The following is a 15,510-nucleotide window of genomic DNA, read 5'->3' on the forward strand; positions in this document are numbered from 1 at the left end:
TAAGATCAGCTCTGAGTGACTCTCGTGAGACCCTCCTTCTGTTCCCACCAAAAGCCCCCTTAAAGAAACACTTTGAACAGCTGAAGGGCTCTTGACGTTTCTCCAACCTGTTGGCGAACCGGTCTCCCGAGGCCCCAGCGGGGTTGGGAAGGGGACGTGAGTGGCCCACCTCCCCCCCCCGGCCTCGTACCTGCTTCTTATCCTCCTGTGGACTGCCTTTAGGACGATGATGCTCTGGGCGCACTCTTTCAGGAAGGCCGGCGTCCTGCTTTTGAAGACCGGGCTGTTGTCTCTCTTGGCGATGGACTTCAGGTGATCCCATGCCGCCTTACAGTTGTCCTCCAGTTGAGTCAGGTCGGTCTGGAGCTGGCCAAAGTCAACCTGAGGAGCCAGGAGGGGGCACAGGGTGAACCCGCTGGGGAGTGGGCGGAGGGGGGTCTCAGTGTGTGTCACGTTATGTGACGGAACGGGTAGAGGGACGGAGAGAGGGGGAGAGAGAGGGGGCACAGGGTGAACCCGCTGGGGAGTGGGCGGAGGGGGGGTCTCAGTGTGTGTCACGTTATGTGACGGAACGGGTAGAGGGACGGAGAGAGGGGGAGAGAGAGAGAGGGCACAGGGTGATAGTGATAGAGAGAGAGAGATAACGGAGAGAGAGAGATAAAGGAGTGAGAGTGATAGAGAGAGAGATAAAGGAGTGAGAGTGAGAGAGAGATAAAGGAGTGAGAGAGAGAGAGATAAAGGAGTGAGAGAGAGAGAGATAAAGGAGTGAGAGAGAGAGAGAGATAAAGGAGTGAGAGTGAGAGAGAGATAAAGGAGTGAGAGAGAGAGATAAAGGAGTGAGAGAGAGAGATAAAGGAGTGAGAGTGAGAGAGAGAGATAAAGGAGTGAGAGTGAGAGAGAGATAAAGGAGTGAGAGTGAGAGAGAGATAAAGGAGTGAGAGTGAGAGAGAGATAAAGGAGTGAGAGAGAGAGATAAAGGAGTGAGAGAGAGAGATAAAGGAGTGAGAGAGAGAGAGAGATAAAGGAGTGAGAGTGAGAGAGAGATAAAGGAGTGAGAGTGAGAGAGAGATAAAGGAGTGAGAGAGAGAGAGATCAAGGAGTGAGAGTGAGAGAGAGATAAAGGAGTGAGAGAGAGAGATAAAGGAGTGAGAGAGAGAGATAAAGGAGTGAGAGAGAGAGATAAAGGAGTGAGAGAGAGAGAGAGATAAAGGAGTGAGAGAGAGAGAGAGATAAAGGAGTGAGAGAGAGAGAGAGATAAAGGAGTGAGAGTGAGAGAGAGATAAAGGAGTGAGAGAGAGAGAGAGAGATAAGGAGTGAGAGTGAGAGAGAGATAAAGGAGTGAGAGTGAGAGAGAGATCAAGGAGTGAGAGTGAGAGAGAGATAAAGGAGTGAGAGAGAGAGAGAGATAAAGGAGTGAGAGAGATAAAGGAGTGAGAGTGAGAGAGAGATAAAGGAGTGAGAGTGAGAGAGATAAAGGAGTGAGAGAGATAAGGAGTGAGAGTGAGAGAGAGATAAGGAGTGAGTGAGAGAGATAAGGAGTGAGAGTGAGAGAGAGATAAGGAGTAGAGTGAGAGAGATAAAGGAGTGAGAGTGAGAGAGAGATAAAGGAGTGAGAGAGAGATAAGGAGTGTGTGAGAGTGAAGGGAGTGAGAGTGAGAGAGAGATAAGGAGTGAGAGAGAGATAAAGGAGTGAGAGTGAGAAGGAGTGAGAGAGAGAGTAAGGAGTGAGAGTGAGAGATAAGGAGTGAGAGTGAGAGAGAGATAAGGAGTGAGAGTGAGAGAGAGAGATAAGGAGTGAGAGAGAGATAAGGAGTGAGAGTGAGAGAAGGAGTGAGAGTGAGAGAGTGATAAGGTGTGAGAGTGAGAGAGAGATAAGGAGTGAGAGTGAGATAAGGAGTGAGAGTGAGAGAGAGAGATAAAGGAGTGAGAGTGAGAGAGAGAGATAAAGGAGTGAGAGAGAGAGTGAGTGTGAGAGGTGAGTAAGGGTGAGAGAGAGAGATAAGGAGTGAGAGAGAGAGATAAGGAGTGAGAGTGAGAGAGAGATAAGGTGTGAGTGTGAGAGAGTGAAAGGAGTGAGAGAGAGAGAGATAAGGAGTGAGAGTGAGAGAGAGATAAGGAGTGAGAGTGAGAGTGAGGAGTGAGAGAGAGTGAGAGTGGAGTGAGAGATAGTGGTGTGAGAGAGAGAGATAAAGGAGTGAGAGAGAGAGATAAGAGTGAGTGAGAGAGAGATAAGGAGTGAGAGTGAGAGTGAGAGATTGGTGTGAGGTGGTGTGTGTTGTGGTGTGTGATAAGGTGTGAGAGTGAGAGGATAAGGAGTGAGAGTGAGAGAGAGATAAGGTGTGTGAGAGAGAGATAAGGAGTGAGAGTGAGTGTGAGTGAGTTGTTTGGAGTGAGAGTGAGAGATAAGGAGTGAGAGTGAGAGAGAGAGAAGTGAGAGTGAGAGAGATAAGGAGTGAGAGTGTTGAGAGTGAGAAGAGAGAGAGAGAGAGAAGAGTGAGAGAGAGATAAAGGAGTGAGAGAGAGAGAGATAAAGGAGTGAGAGTGAGAGAGATAAAGGAGTGAGAGAGAGAGAGATAAGAGTGAGAGAGAGAGATAAGGAGAGTGAGAGAGAGAGATAAGGAGTGAGAGAGAGAGAGAGATAAAGGAGTGAGAGAGAGAAGGAGAGAGATAAAGGAGGTGAGAGAGAGAGAGAGATAAAGGAGTGAGAGAGAGAGAGAAGAGTGAGAGAGAGAGAGATAAAGGAGTGATAGGAGTGAGAGTGAGGAGAGATAAAGGAGTGAGAGAGAGAGAGAGATAAAGGAGTGAGAGAGAGAGAGAGATAAAGGAGTGAGAGAGAGAGAGAGATAAAGGAGTGAGAGTGAGAGAGAGATAAAGGAGTGAGAGTGAGAGAGAGATAAAGGAGTGAGAGAGAGAGAGAGATAAGGAGTGAGAGAGAGAGAGATAAAGGAGTGAGAGAGAGAGAGATAAGGAGTGAGAGTGAGAGAGAGAGATAAAGGAGTGAGAGAGAGAGAGATAAAGGAGTGAGAGAGAGAGAGAGATAAAGGAAGTGAGAGAGAGAGAGAGATAAAGGAGTGAGAGTGAGAGAGAGAGATAAAGGAGTGAGAGAGAGAGAGAGATAAAGGAGTGAGAGAGAGAGAGATAAGGAGTGAGAGAGAGAGAGAGATAAGGAGTGAGAGAGAGAGAGAGATAAAGGAGTGAGAGAGAGAGAGAGATAAAGGAGTGAGAGTGAGAGAGAGAGATAAAGGAGTGAGAGAGAGAGAGATAAAGGAGTGAGAGAGAGAGAGATAAAGGAGTGAGAGAGAGAGAGAGATAAAGGAGTGAGAGAGAGAGAGAGATAAAGGAGTGAGAGTGAGAGAGATAAAGGAGTGAGAGTGAGAGAGAGATAAAGGAGTGAGAGAGAGAGAGAAAGGAGTGAGAGAGAGAGATAAAGGAGTGAGAGAGAGAGAGAGAAGAGAGAGAGAGAGAGAGAGAGATAAAGGAGTGAGAGTGAGAGAGAGATAAAGGAGTGAGAGAGAGAGATAAGGAGTGAGAGAGAGAGAGATAAAGGAGTGAGAGTGAGAGAGAGAGATAAAGGAGTGAGAGTGAGAGATAGGAGTGAGAGTGAGAGAGAGATAAAGGAGTGAGAGGTGAGAGAGAGATAAAGGAGTGAGAGTGAGAGAGAGATAAAGGAGTGAGAGAGAGATAAAGGAGTGAGAGAGAGAGATAAAGGAGTGAGAGTGAGAGAGAGATAAAGGAGTGAGAGAGAGAAAGTGAGAGAGAGATAAAGGAGTGAGTGAGAGAGAGATAAAGGAGTGAGAGTGAGAGAGAGATAAAGGAGTGAGAGAGAGAGAGAGATAAAGGGTGAGAGTGAGAGAGAGATAAAGGAGTGAGTGAGAGAGAGATAAAGGAGTGAGAGTGAGAGAGATAAAGGAGTGAGAGTGAGAGAGAGATAAGGAGTGAGAGTGAGAGAGAGATAAAGGAGTGAGAGTGAGAGAGATAAGGAGTGAGAGTGAGAGAGAGATAAAGGTGAGTGAGAGGAGTTGAGTGGTGTGAGAGAGAGAGAGATAAAGGAGTGAGAGAGAGAGAGATAAGGAGTGAGAGAGAGATAAGAGGAGAGAGAGTGAGAGAGATAAAGGAGTGAGAGAGAGAGATAAAGGAGTGAGAGAGAGAGAGAGATAAGGAGTGAGAGAGAGAGAGAGATAAGGAAGGTGAGAGAGAGATAAAGGAGTGAGAGAGAGAGAGATAAGGTGAGAGAGAGAGAGAGATAAAGGAGTGAGAGAGAGAGAGATAAGGAGTGAGAGTGAGAGAGATAAGGGAGAGAGAGAGTGATAGAGATAAGAGTGAGAGTGAGAGAGAGAGAGATAAAGGAGTGATAGAGAGCAAGAGATAAGGAGTGAGAGAGAAAGAGAGAGGGAGATAAGTAGTGAGAGAGAGAGTGATCAAGGAGTGACTGAGAGTGAGATAGAGAGAGTGATAAAGGAGTGACTGAGAGTGAGAGAGAGAGTGATAACGGCGTGACTGAGAGTGAGAGAGAGACACAGTGAGTGAAGAGGAGAGTTACCTTGGCGACGAGTGAGAGCTGTGATCTCGAGTACAGGTCCGTGGTGTGGGGTAGTTCTCGATGATGATGGCGCAGGCATGGTGGAGTAAGGCAGTTTGTGAACCGTGTCCTTCACTCGGGCACTTTCTCCAGGTAGCTCAGCTCAAAACCCTTCGCCTGCAACACAGAACAGAATCGAAACAACAGCATCACTCCCAAAACCACCACGGGGGGGATTTTAACTCATATCCTCTGGATTACGGGTCCGGGCCTCTGGATTACGGGTCGGGGCCTCTGGATTACGGGTCGGGGCCTCGGATTACGGGTCCGGGCCTCTGGATCACCGGTCCGAGCCTCTGGATCACCGGTCCGGGCCTCTGGATCACGGGTCCGGGCCTCTGGATCACCGGTCCGGGCCTCTGGATCACGGGTCCGGGCCTCTGGATCACCGGTCCGAGCCTCTGGATTACGGGTCCGAGCCTCTGGATCACCGGTCCGGGCCTCTGGATCACCGGTCCGGGCCTCTGGATCACGGGTCCGAGCCTCTGGATTAATGGTCCGAGCCTCTGGATTAATGGTCCGGGCCTCTGGATCACCGGTCCGGGCCTCTGGATTATGGGTCCGGGCCTCTGGATTACGGGTCCGGGCCTCTGGATTACGGGTCCGGGCCTCTGGATTAATGCTCCGGGCCTCTGGATTACGGGTCCGGGCCTCTGGATCACCGGTCCGGGCCTCTGGATTACGGGTCCGGGCCTCTGGATTACAGGTCCGGGCCTCTGGATTACAGGTCCGGGCCTCTGGATCACCGGTCCGGGCCTCTGGATCACCGGTCCGGGCCTCTGGATTAATGGTCCGGGCCTCTGGATTACGGGTTCGGGCCTCTGGATTACGGGTCCGGGCCTCTGGATTAATGGTCCGGGCCTCTGGATTAATGGTCCGGGCCTCTGGATTACCGGTCCGGGCCTCTGGATTACGGGTCCGGGCCTCTGGATTACGGGTCCGGGCCTCTGGATCACCGGTCCGGGCCTCTGGATCACCGGTCCGGGCCTCTGGATCACCGGTCCGGGCCTCTGGATTAATGGTCCGGGCCTCTGGATTAATGGTCCGGGCCTCTGGATCACCGGTCTGGGCCTCTGGATCACCGGTCCGGGCCTCTGGATTACAGGTCCGGGCCTCTGGATCACCGGTCCGGGCCTCTGGATTACAGGTCCGGGCCTCTGGATCACCGGTCCGGGCCTCTGGATTACGGGTCCGGGCCTCTGGAACACCGGTCCGGGCCTCTGGATTACAGGTCCGGGCCTCTGGATCACCGGTCCGGGCCTCTGGATTACAGGTCCGGGCCTCTGGATCACCGGTCCGGGCCTCTGGATTACCGGTCCGGGCCTCTGGAACACCGGTCCGGGCCTCTGGATCACCGGTCCGGGCCTCTGTCCTGGAGTCGATATTTATCCCTCAACGGACACCATGGTTTCTGGGGTGTGAACAATGATCCAAATGGCTGCCACCTTTCCCGTCATATCAACAGTGACCACATTTCAAAGTGAAACTGTTCAGCATGGAACAGGACGGGGTGTTTCTGAGATGTGACCAAGGCCGAGATGAATTCTTCCTCTCAGATGGTTCTGAGAGAAAAACGTCTTGTCTATTTATAGAATCACCTCACGTCAGGTACCTCACCAAAACTTGGGAATGGTGCAGGCAATGGCTCCTTTCACCAACGCGACCGAGAGTCAAATCTCATCCTGATCGACGTGCAGATGCGGAAGGGGAATTGCTGTAGGGTTTACTCTGTATCTAACCCTGTACCTGCCCTGGGAGTGTTTGATGGGACAGTGTAGAGGGAGCTTTACTCTGTATCTAACCCTGTACCTGCCCTGGGAGTGTTTGATGGGACAGTGTAGAGGGAGCTTTACTCTGTATCTAACCCTGTACCTGCCCTGGGAGTGTTTGATGGGACAGTGTAGAGGGAGCTTTACTCTGTTTCTAACCCTGTACCTGCCCTGGGAGTGTTTGATGGGACAGTGTAGAGGGAGCTTTACTCTGTATCTAACCCTGTACCTGCCCTGGGAGTGTTTGATGGGACAGGGTAGAGGGAGCTTTACTCTGTATCTAACCCGTGCTGTACCTGCCCCGGGAGTGTTTGATGGGACAGTGTAGAGGGAGCTTTACTCTGTATCTAACCCGTGCTGTACCTGCCCTGGGAGTGTTTGATGGGACAGGGTAGAGGGAGCTTTACTCTGTATCTAACCCGTGCTGTACCTGCCCTGGGAGTGTTTGATGGGACAGGGTAGAGGGAGCTTTACTCTGTATCTAACCCGTGCTGTACCTGCCCCTGGGAGTGTTTGATGGGACAGTGTAGAGGGAGCTTTACTCTGTATCTAACCCTGTACCTGCCCTGGGAGTGTTTGATGGGACAGGGTAGAGGGAGCTTTACTCTGTATCTAACCCGTGCTGTACCTGCCCTGGGAGTGTTTGATGGGACAGTGTAGAGGGAGCTTTACTCTGTATCTAACCCTGTACCTGCCCTGGGAGTGTTTGATGGGACAGTGTAGAGGGAGCTTTACTCTGTATCTAACCCTGTACCTGCCCTGGGAGTGTTTGATGGGACAGTGTAGAGGGAGCTTTACTCTGTATCTAACCCTGTACCTGCCCCGGGAGTGTTTGATGGGACAGTGTAGAGGGAGCTTTACTCTGTATCTAACCCTGTACCTGTCCTGGGAGTGTTTGACGGGACAGTGTCGAGGGAGCTTTACTCTGTATCTAACCCTGTAGCTGCCCTGGGAGTGTTTGATGGGACAGTGTAGAGGGAGCTTTACTCTGTATCTAACCCTGTACCTGTCCTGGGAGTGTTTGACGGGACAGTGTCGAGGGAGCTTTACTCTGTATCTAACCCTGTACCTGCCCTGGGAGTGTTTGATGGGACAGTGTAGAGGGAGCTTTACTCTGTATCTAACCCTGTACCTGCCCTGGGAGTGTTTGATGGAACAGTGTAGAGGGAGCTTTACTCTGTATCTAACCCTGTACCTGCCCTGGGAGTGTTTGATGGGACAGTGTAGAGGGAGCTTTACTCTGTATCTAACCCTGCACCTGCCCTGGGAGTGTTTGATGGGACAGTGTAGAGGGAGCTTTACTCTGTATCTAACCCTGTACCTGCCCTGGGAGTGTTTGATGGGACAGTGTAGAGGGAGCTTTACTCTGTATCTAACCCTGTACCTGCCCTGGGAGTGTTTGATGGGACAGTGTAGAGGGAGCTTTACTCTGTATCTAACCCTGCACCTGCCCTGGGAGTGTTTGATGGGACAGTGTAGAGGGAGCTTTACTCTGTATCTAACCCTGCACCTGCCCTGGGAGTGTTTGATGGGACAGTGCAGAGGGAGCTTTACTCTGTATCTAACCCTGTCCCTGCCCTGGGAGTGTTTGACGGGACAGTGTAGAGGGAGCTTTACTCTGTATCTAACCCTGTACCTGCCCTGGGAGTGTTTGATGGGACAGTGTAGAGGGAGCTTTACTCTGTATCTAACCCTGTCCCTGCCCTGGGAGTGTTTGATGGGACAGTGTGGAGGGAGCTTTACTCTGTATCTAACCCTGTACCTGCCCTGGGAGTGTTTGATGGGACAGTGTAGAGGGAGCTTTACTCTGTATCTAACCCTGTACCTGCCCTGGGAGTGTTTGATGGGACAGTGTAGAGGGAGCTTTACTCTGTATCTAACCCTGTACCTGCCCTGGGAGTGTTTGACGGAACAGTGTAGAGGGAGCTTTACTCTGTATCTAACCCGTGCTGTACCTGCCCTGGGAGTGTTTGATGGGACAGTGTAGAGGGAGCTTTACTCTGTATCTAACCCTGTACCTGCCCTGGGAGTGTTTGATGGGACAGTGTAGAGGGAGCTTTACTCTGTATCTAACCCTGTACCTGCCCTGGGAGTGTTTGATGGGACAGGGTAGAGGGAGCTTTACTCTGTATCTAACCCGTGCTGTACCTGCCCCGGGAGTGTTTGATGGGACAGTGTAGAGGGAGCTTTACTCTGTATCTAACCCGTGCTGTACCTGCCCTGGGAGTGTTTGATGGGACAGTGTAGAGGGAGCTTTACTCTGTATCTAACCCGTGCTGTACCTGCCCTGGGAGTGTTTGATGGGACAGGGTAGAGGGAGCTTTACTCTGTATCTAACCCGTGCTGTACCTGCCCTGGGAGTGTTTGATGGGACAGGGTAGAGGGAGCTTTACTCTGTATCTAACCCGTGCTGTACCTGCCCCTGGGAGTGTTTGATGGGACAGTGTAGAGGGAGCTTTACTCTGTATCTAACCCTGTACCTGCCCTGGGAGTGTTTGATGGGACAGGGTAGAGGGAGCTTTACTCTGTATCTAACCCGTGCTGTACCTGCCCTGGGAGTGTTTGATGGGACAGTGTAGAGGGAGCTTTACTCTGTATCTAACCCTGTACCTGCCCTGGGAGTGTTTGATGGGACAGGGTAGAGGGAGCTTTACTCTGTATCTAACCCGTGCTGTACCTGCCCCGGGAGTGTTTGATGGGACAGTGTAGAGGGAGCTTTACTCTGTATCTAACCCTGTACCTGTCCTGGGAGTGTTTGACGGGACAGTGTCGAGGGAGCTTTACTCTGTATCTAACCCTGTACCTGCCCTGGGAGTGTTTGATGGGACAGTGTAGAGGGAGCTTTACTCTGTATCTAACCCTGTACCTGTCCTGGGAGTGTTTGACGGGACAGTGTCGAGGGAGCTTTACTCTGTATCTAACCCTGTACCTGCCCTGGGAGTGTTTGATGGGACAGTGTAGAGGGAGCTTTACTCTGTATCTAACCCTGTACCTGCCCTGGGAGTGTTTGATGGGACAGTGTAGAGGGAGCTTTACTCTGTATCTAACCCTGTACCTGCCCTGGGAGTGTTTGATGGGACAGTGTAGAGGGAGCTTTACTCTGTATCTAACCCTGCACCTGCCCTGGGAGTGTTTGATGGGACAGTGTAGAGGGAGCTTTACTCTGTATCTAACCCTGTACCTGCCCTGGGAGTGTTTGATGGGACAGTGTAGAGGGAGCTTTACTCTGTATCTAACCCTGTACCTGCCCTGGGAGTGTTTGATGGGACAGTGTAGAGGGAGCTTTACTCTGTATCTAACCCTGCACCTGCCCTGGGAGTGTTTGATGGGACAGTGTAGAGGGAGCTTTACTCTGTATCTAACCCTGTACCTGCCCTGGGAGTGTTTGATGGGACAGTGTAGAGGGAGCTTTACTCTGTATCTAACCCTGTCCCTGCCCTGGGAGTGTTTGACGGGACAGTGTAGAGGGAGCTTTACTCTGTATCTAACCCTGTACCTGCCCTGGGAGTGTTTGATGGGACAGTGTAGAGGGAGCTTTACTCTGTATCTAACCCTGTCCCTGCCCTGGGAGTGTTTGATGGGACAGTGTGGAGGGAGCTTTACTCTGTATCTAACCCTGTACCTGCCCTGGGAGTGTTTGATGGGACAGTGTAGAGGGAGCTTTACTCTGTATCTAACCCTGTACCTGCCCTGGGAGTGTTTGATGGGACAGTGTAGAGGGAGCTTTACTCTGTATCTAACCCTGTACCTGCCCTGGGAGTGTTTGACGGAACAGTGTAGAGGGAGCTTTACTCTGTATCTAACCCGTGCTGTACCTGCCCTGGGAGTGTTTGATGGGACAGTGTAGAGGGAGCTTTACTCTGTATCTAACCCTGTACCTGCCCTGGGAGTGTTTGATGGGACAGTGTAGAGGGAGCTTTACTCTGTATCTAACCCGTGCTGTACCTGCCCTGGGAGTGTTTGATGGGACAGTGTAGAGGGAGCTTTACTCTGTATCTAACCCGTGCTGTACCTGCCCTGGGAGTGTTTGATGGGACAGTGTAGAGGGAGCTTTACTCTGTATCTAACCCATGCTATACCTGCCCTGGGAGTGTTTGATGGGATAGTGTAGAGGGAGCTTTACTCTGTATCTAACCCGTGCTGTACCTGCCCTGGGAGTGTTTGATGGGACAGTGTGGAGGGAGCTTTACTCTGTATCTAACCCTGTACCTGCCTTGGGAGTGTTTGATGGGACAGTGTAGAGGGAGCTTTACTCTGCATCTAACCCTGTACCTGCCCTGGGAGTGTTTGACGGGACAGTGTAGAGGGAGCTTTACTCTGTATCTAACCCTGTACCTGCCCTGGGAGTGTTTGACGGGACACTGTAGAGGGAGCTTTACTCTGTATCTAACCCTGTACCTGCCCTGGGAGTGTTTGATGGGACAGTGTAGAGGGAGCTTTACTCTGCATCTAACCCTGTACCTGCCCTGGGAATGTTTGACGGGACAGTGTAGAGGGAGCTTTACTCTGTATCTAACCCTGTACCTGCCCTGGGAGTGTTTGACGGGACAGTGTAGAGGGAGCTTTACTCTGTATCTAACCCTGTACCTGCCCTGGGAGTGTTTGATGGGACAGTCTAGAGGGAGCTTTACTCTGTATCTAACCCTGTCCCTGCCCTGGGAGTGTTTGACGGGACAGTGCAGAGGGAGCTTTACTCTGTATCTAACCCTGTACCTGCCCTGGGAGTGTTTGATGGGACAGTGTAGAGGGAGCTTTACTCTGTATCTAACCCTGTACCTGCCCTGGGAGTGTTTGACGGGACACAACGTAGACGTCTGAAATGGCCGAAAACAAAATATAACTTCGCATCGACCATGAAAGCAGAATCACGAGTGAGCCCACTTGCTGTTTGTCACGTCCTGTGTTTTCGGGACAAACAGAAGTCAGCCGTGAGGACAGATATCTCACTGGTCACTTACATTCACGCCGTTCAGGAAGTTCCCGATGGCCAGCAGGGTTGCTAGGATACAGTGGAAGGTTTTATTCCCAGCCAGTTGTTCCATTGCCAGCTTCAAATTGAAGAGGGGCTCAGCAATCGCCTGGAAATCAAGCAAGACAGGTCAGTGCAACCCTCACTATAACACTGGATATACCCCACACCCCTCACTGTAACACTGGATATATCCCACACCCCTCACTGTAACACTCTGATACACCCCACACCCCTCACTGTAACACTGGATATACCCCACACCCCTCACTGTAACACTGGATATACCCCACACCCCTCACTGTAACACTCTGATATATCCCACACCCCTCACTGTAACACTCTGATATACCCCACACCCCTCACTGTAACACTCTGATATATCCCACACCCCTCACTGTAACACACTGATATATCCCACACCCCTCACTGTAACACTCTGATATATCCCACACCCCTCACTGTAACACTCTGATATACCCCACACCCCTCACTGTAACACTCTGATATATCCCAAACCCCTCACTGTAACACTCTGATATACCCCACACCCCTCACTGTAACACTCTGATATACCCCACACCCCTCACTGTAACACTCTGATATATCCCACACCCCTCACTGTAACACTCTGATATACCCCACACCCCTCACTGTAACACTCTGATATACCCCACACCCCTCACTGTAACACTCTGATATACCCCACACCCCTCACTGTAACACTCTGATATACCCCACACCCCTCACTGTAACACTCTGATATACCCCACACTCCTCACTGTAACACTCTGATATACCCCACACCCCTCACAGTAACACTCTGATATATCCCACACCCCTCACAGTAACACTCTGATATATCCCACACCCCTCACTGTAACACTCTGATATATCCCACACCCCTCACTGTAACACTCTGATATATCCCACACCCCTCACTGTAACACTCTGATATATCCCACACCCCTCACTGTAACACTCTGATATACCCCACACCCCTCACTGTAACACTCTGATATATCCCACACCCCTCACTGTAACACTCTGATATATCCCACACCCCTCACTGTAACACTCTGATATATCCCACACCCCTCACTGTAACACTCTGATATATCCCACACCCCTCACTGTAACACACTGATATACCCCACACCCCTCACTGTAACACTCTGATATATCCCACACCCCTCACTGTAACACTCTGATATATCCCACACCCCTCACTGTAACACTCTGAAATATCCCACACCCCTCACTGTAACACTCTGATATACCCCACACCCCTCACTGTAACACTCTGATATATCCCACACCCCTCACTGTAACACTCTGATATATCCCACACCCCTCACTGTAACACTCTGATATACCCCACACCCCTCACTGTAACACTCTGATATATCCCACACCCCTCACTGTAACACTCTGATATATCCCACACCCCTCACTGTAACACTCTGATCTCCCTCACACCCCTCACTGTAACACTCTGATATACCCCACACCCCTCACTGTAACACTCTGATATATCCCACACCCCTCACTGTAACACTCTGATATATCCCATACCCCTCACTGTAACACTCTGATATATCCCACACCCCTCACTGTAACACTCTGATATATCCCACACCCCTCACTGCAACACTCTGATATACCCCATACCCCTCACTGTAACACTCTGATATATCCCACACCCCTCACTGTAACACTCTGATATACCCCACACCACTCACTGTAACACTCTGATATATCCCACACCCCTCACTGTAACACTCTGATATATCCCACACCCCTCACTGTAACACTCTGATATACCCCACACCACTCACTGTAACACTCTGATATATCCCACACCACTCACTGTAACACTCTGATATATCCCACACCCCTCACTGTAACACTCTGATATATCCCACACCCCTCACTGCAACACTCTGATATACCCCATACCCCTCACTGTAACACTCTGATATACCCCACACCCCTCACTGTAACACTCTGATATATCCCACACCCCTCATTGTAACACTCTGATATATCCCACACCCCTCACTGTAACACTCTGATATATCCCACACCCCTCACTGTAACACTCTGATATATCCCACACCCCTCACTGTAACACTCTGATATACCCCACACCCCTCACTGTAACACTCTGATATATCCCACACCCCTCACTGTAACACTCTGATATATCCCACACCCCTCATTGTAACACTCTGATATATCCCACACCCCTCACTGTAACACTCTGATATATCCCACACCCCTCACTGTAACACTCTGATATATCCCACACCCCTCACTGTAACACTCTGATGTACCCCACACCCCTCACTGTAACACTCTGATATGCCCCACACCCCTCACTGTAATACTCTGATATATCCCACACCCCTCACTGTAACACTGGATATACCACACACCCCTCACTGTAACACTCTGATATACCCCACACCCCTCACTGTAACACTCTGATATACCCCACACCCCTCACTGTAACACTCTGATATATCCCACACCCCTCACTGTAACACTGGATATACCACACACCCCTCACTGTAACACTCTGATATACACCACACCCCTCACTGTAACACTCTGATATACCTCACGCCCCTCACAGTAACACTCTGATATACCCCACACCCCTCACTGTAACACTCTGATATATCCCACACCCCTCACTGTAACACTCTGATATACCTCACACCCCTCACTGTAACACTCTGATATACCCCACACCCCTCACTGTAACACCCTGATATATCCCACACACCTCACTGTAACACTCTGATATATCCCATACCCCTCACTGCAACACTGGATATATCCCACACCCCTCACTGTAACAATGGATATATCCCACACCCCTCACTGTAACACACTGATATACCCCACACCCCTCACTGTAACACTCTGATATACCCCACACCCCTCACTGTAACACTCTGATATACCCCACACCCCTCACTGTAACACTCTGATATATCCCACACCCCTCACTGTAACACTCTGATATACCCCACACCCCTCACTGTAACACTCTGATATATCCCACACCCCTCACTGTAACACTCTGATATACCCCACACCCCTCACTGTAACACTCTGATATACCCCACACCCCTCACTGTAACACTCTGATATATCCCCACACCCCTCACTGTAACACTCTGATATATCCCACACCCCTCACTGTAACACTCTGATATATCCCACACCCCTCACTGTAACACTCTGATATACCCCACACCCCTCACTGTAACACTCTGATATATCCCACACCCCTCACTGTAACACTCTGATATATCCCACACCCCTCACTGTAACACTCTGATATACCCCACACCCCTCACTGTAACACTCTGATATATCCCACACCCCTCACTGTAACACTCTGATATATCCCACACCCCTCACTGTAACACTCTGATATATCCCACACCCCTCACTGTAACACTCTGATATATCCCACACCCCTCACTGTAACACACTGATATATCCCACACCCCTCACTGTAACACTCTGATATATCCCACACCCCTCACTGTAACACTCTGATATACCCCACACCCCTCACTGTAACACTCTGATATATCCCACACCCCCTCACTGTAACACTCTGATATATCCCTCACCCCTCACTGTAACACTCTGATATATCCCACACCCCTCACTGTAACACTCTGATATATCCCACACCCCTCACTGTAACACTCTGATATATCCCACACCCCTCACTGTAACACTCTGATATATCCCACACCCCTAACTGTAACACTCTGATATACCCCACACCCCTCACTGTAACACTGATATATCCCACACCCCTCACTGTAACACTCTGATATACCCCACACCCCTCACTGTAACTCTCTGATATATCCCCACACCCCTCACTGTAACACTCTGATATATCCCACACCCCTCAGTGTAACACTCTGATATATCCCACACCCCTCACTGTAACACTCTGATATATCACACACCCCTCACTGTAACACTCTGATATATCCCACACCCCTCACTGTAACACTCTGATATACCCCACACCCCTCACTGTAACACCCTGATATATCCCACACCCCTCACTGTAACACTCTGATATATCCCACACCCCTCACTGTAACACTCTGATATATCCCACACCCCTCACTGTAACACTCTGATATATCCCA

General features: G+C 50.4%; 1 pseudogene; it reads right to left on the reverse strand.

The window, feature by feature from the left end:
- Positions 1–190: 190 nt before the first annotated feature.
- The window catches only part of LOC137315382 (FH1/FH2 domain-containing protein 3-like), a 66,450-nt pseudogene continuing 51,130 nt past the window's right edge, over positions 191–15,510 (reverse strand).

This window comes from Heptranchias perlo, unplaced genomic scaffold (genome assembly GCF_035084215.1).
Source record: "Heptranchias perlo isolate sHepPer1 unplaced genomic scaffold, sHepPer1.hap1 HAP1_SCAFFOLD_543, whole genome shotgun sequence".
Taxonomy (NCBI): domain Eukaryota; kingdom Metazoa; phylum Chordata; class Chondrichthyes; order Hexanchiformes; family Hexanchidae; genus Heptranchias; species Heptranchias perlo.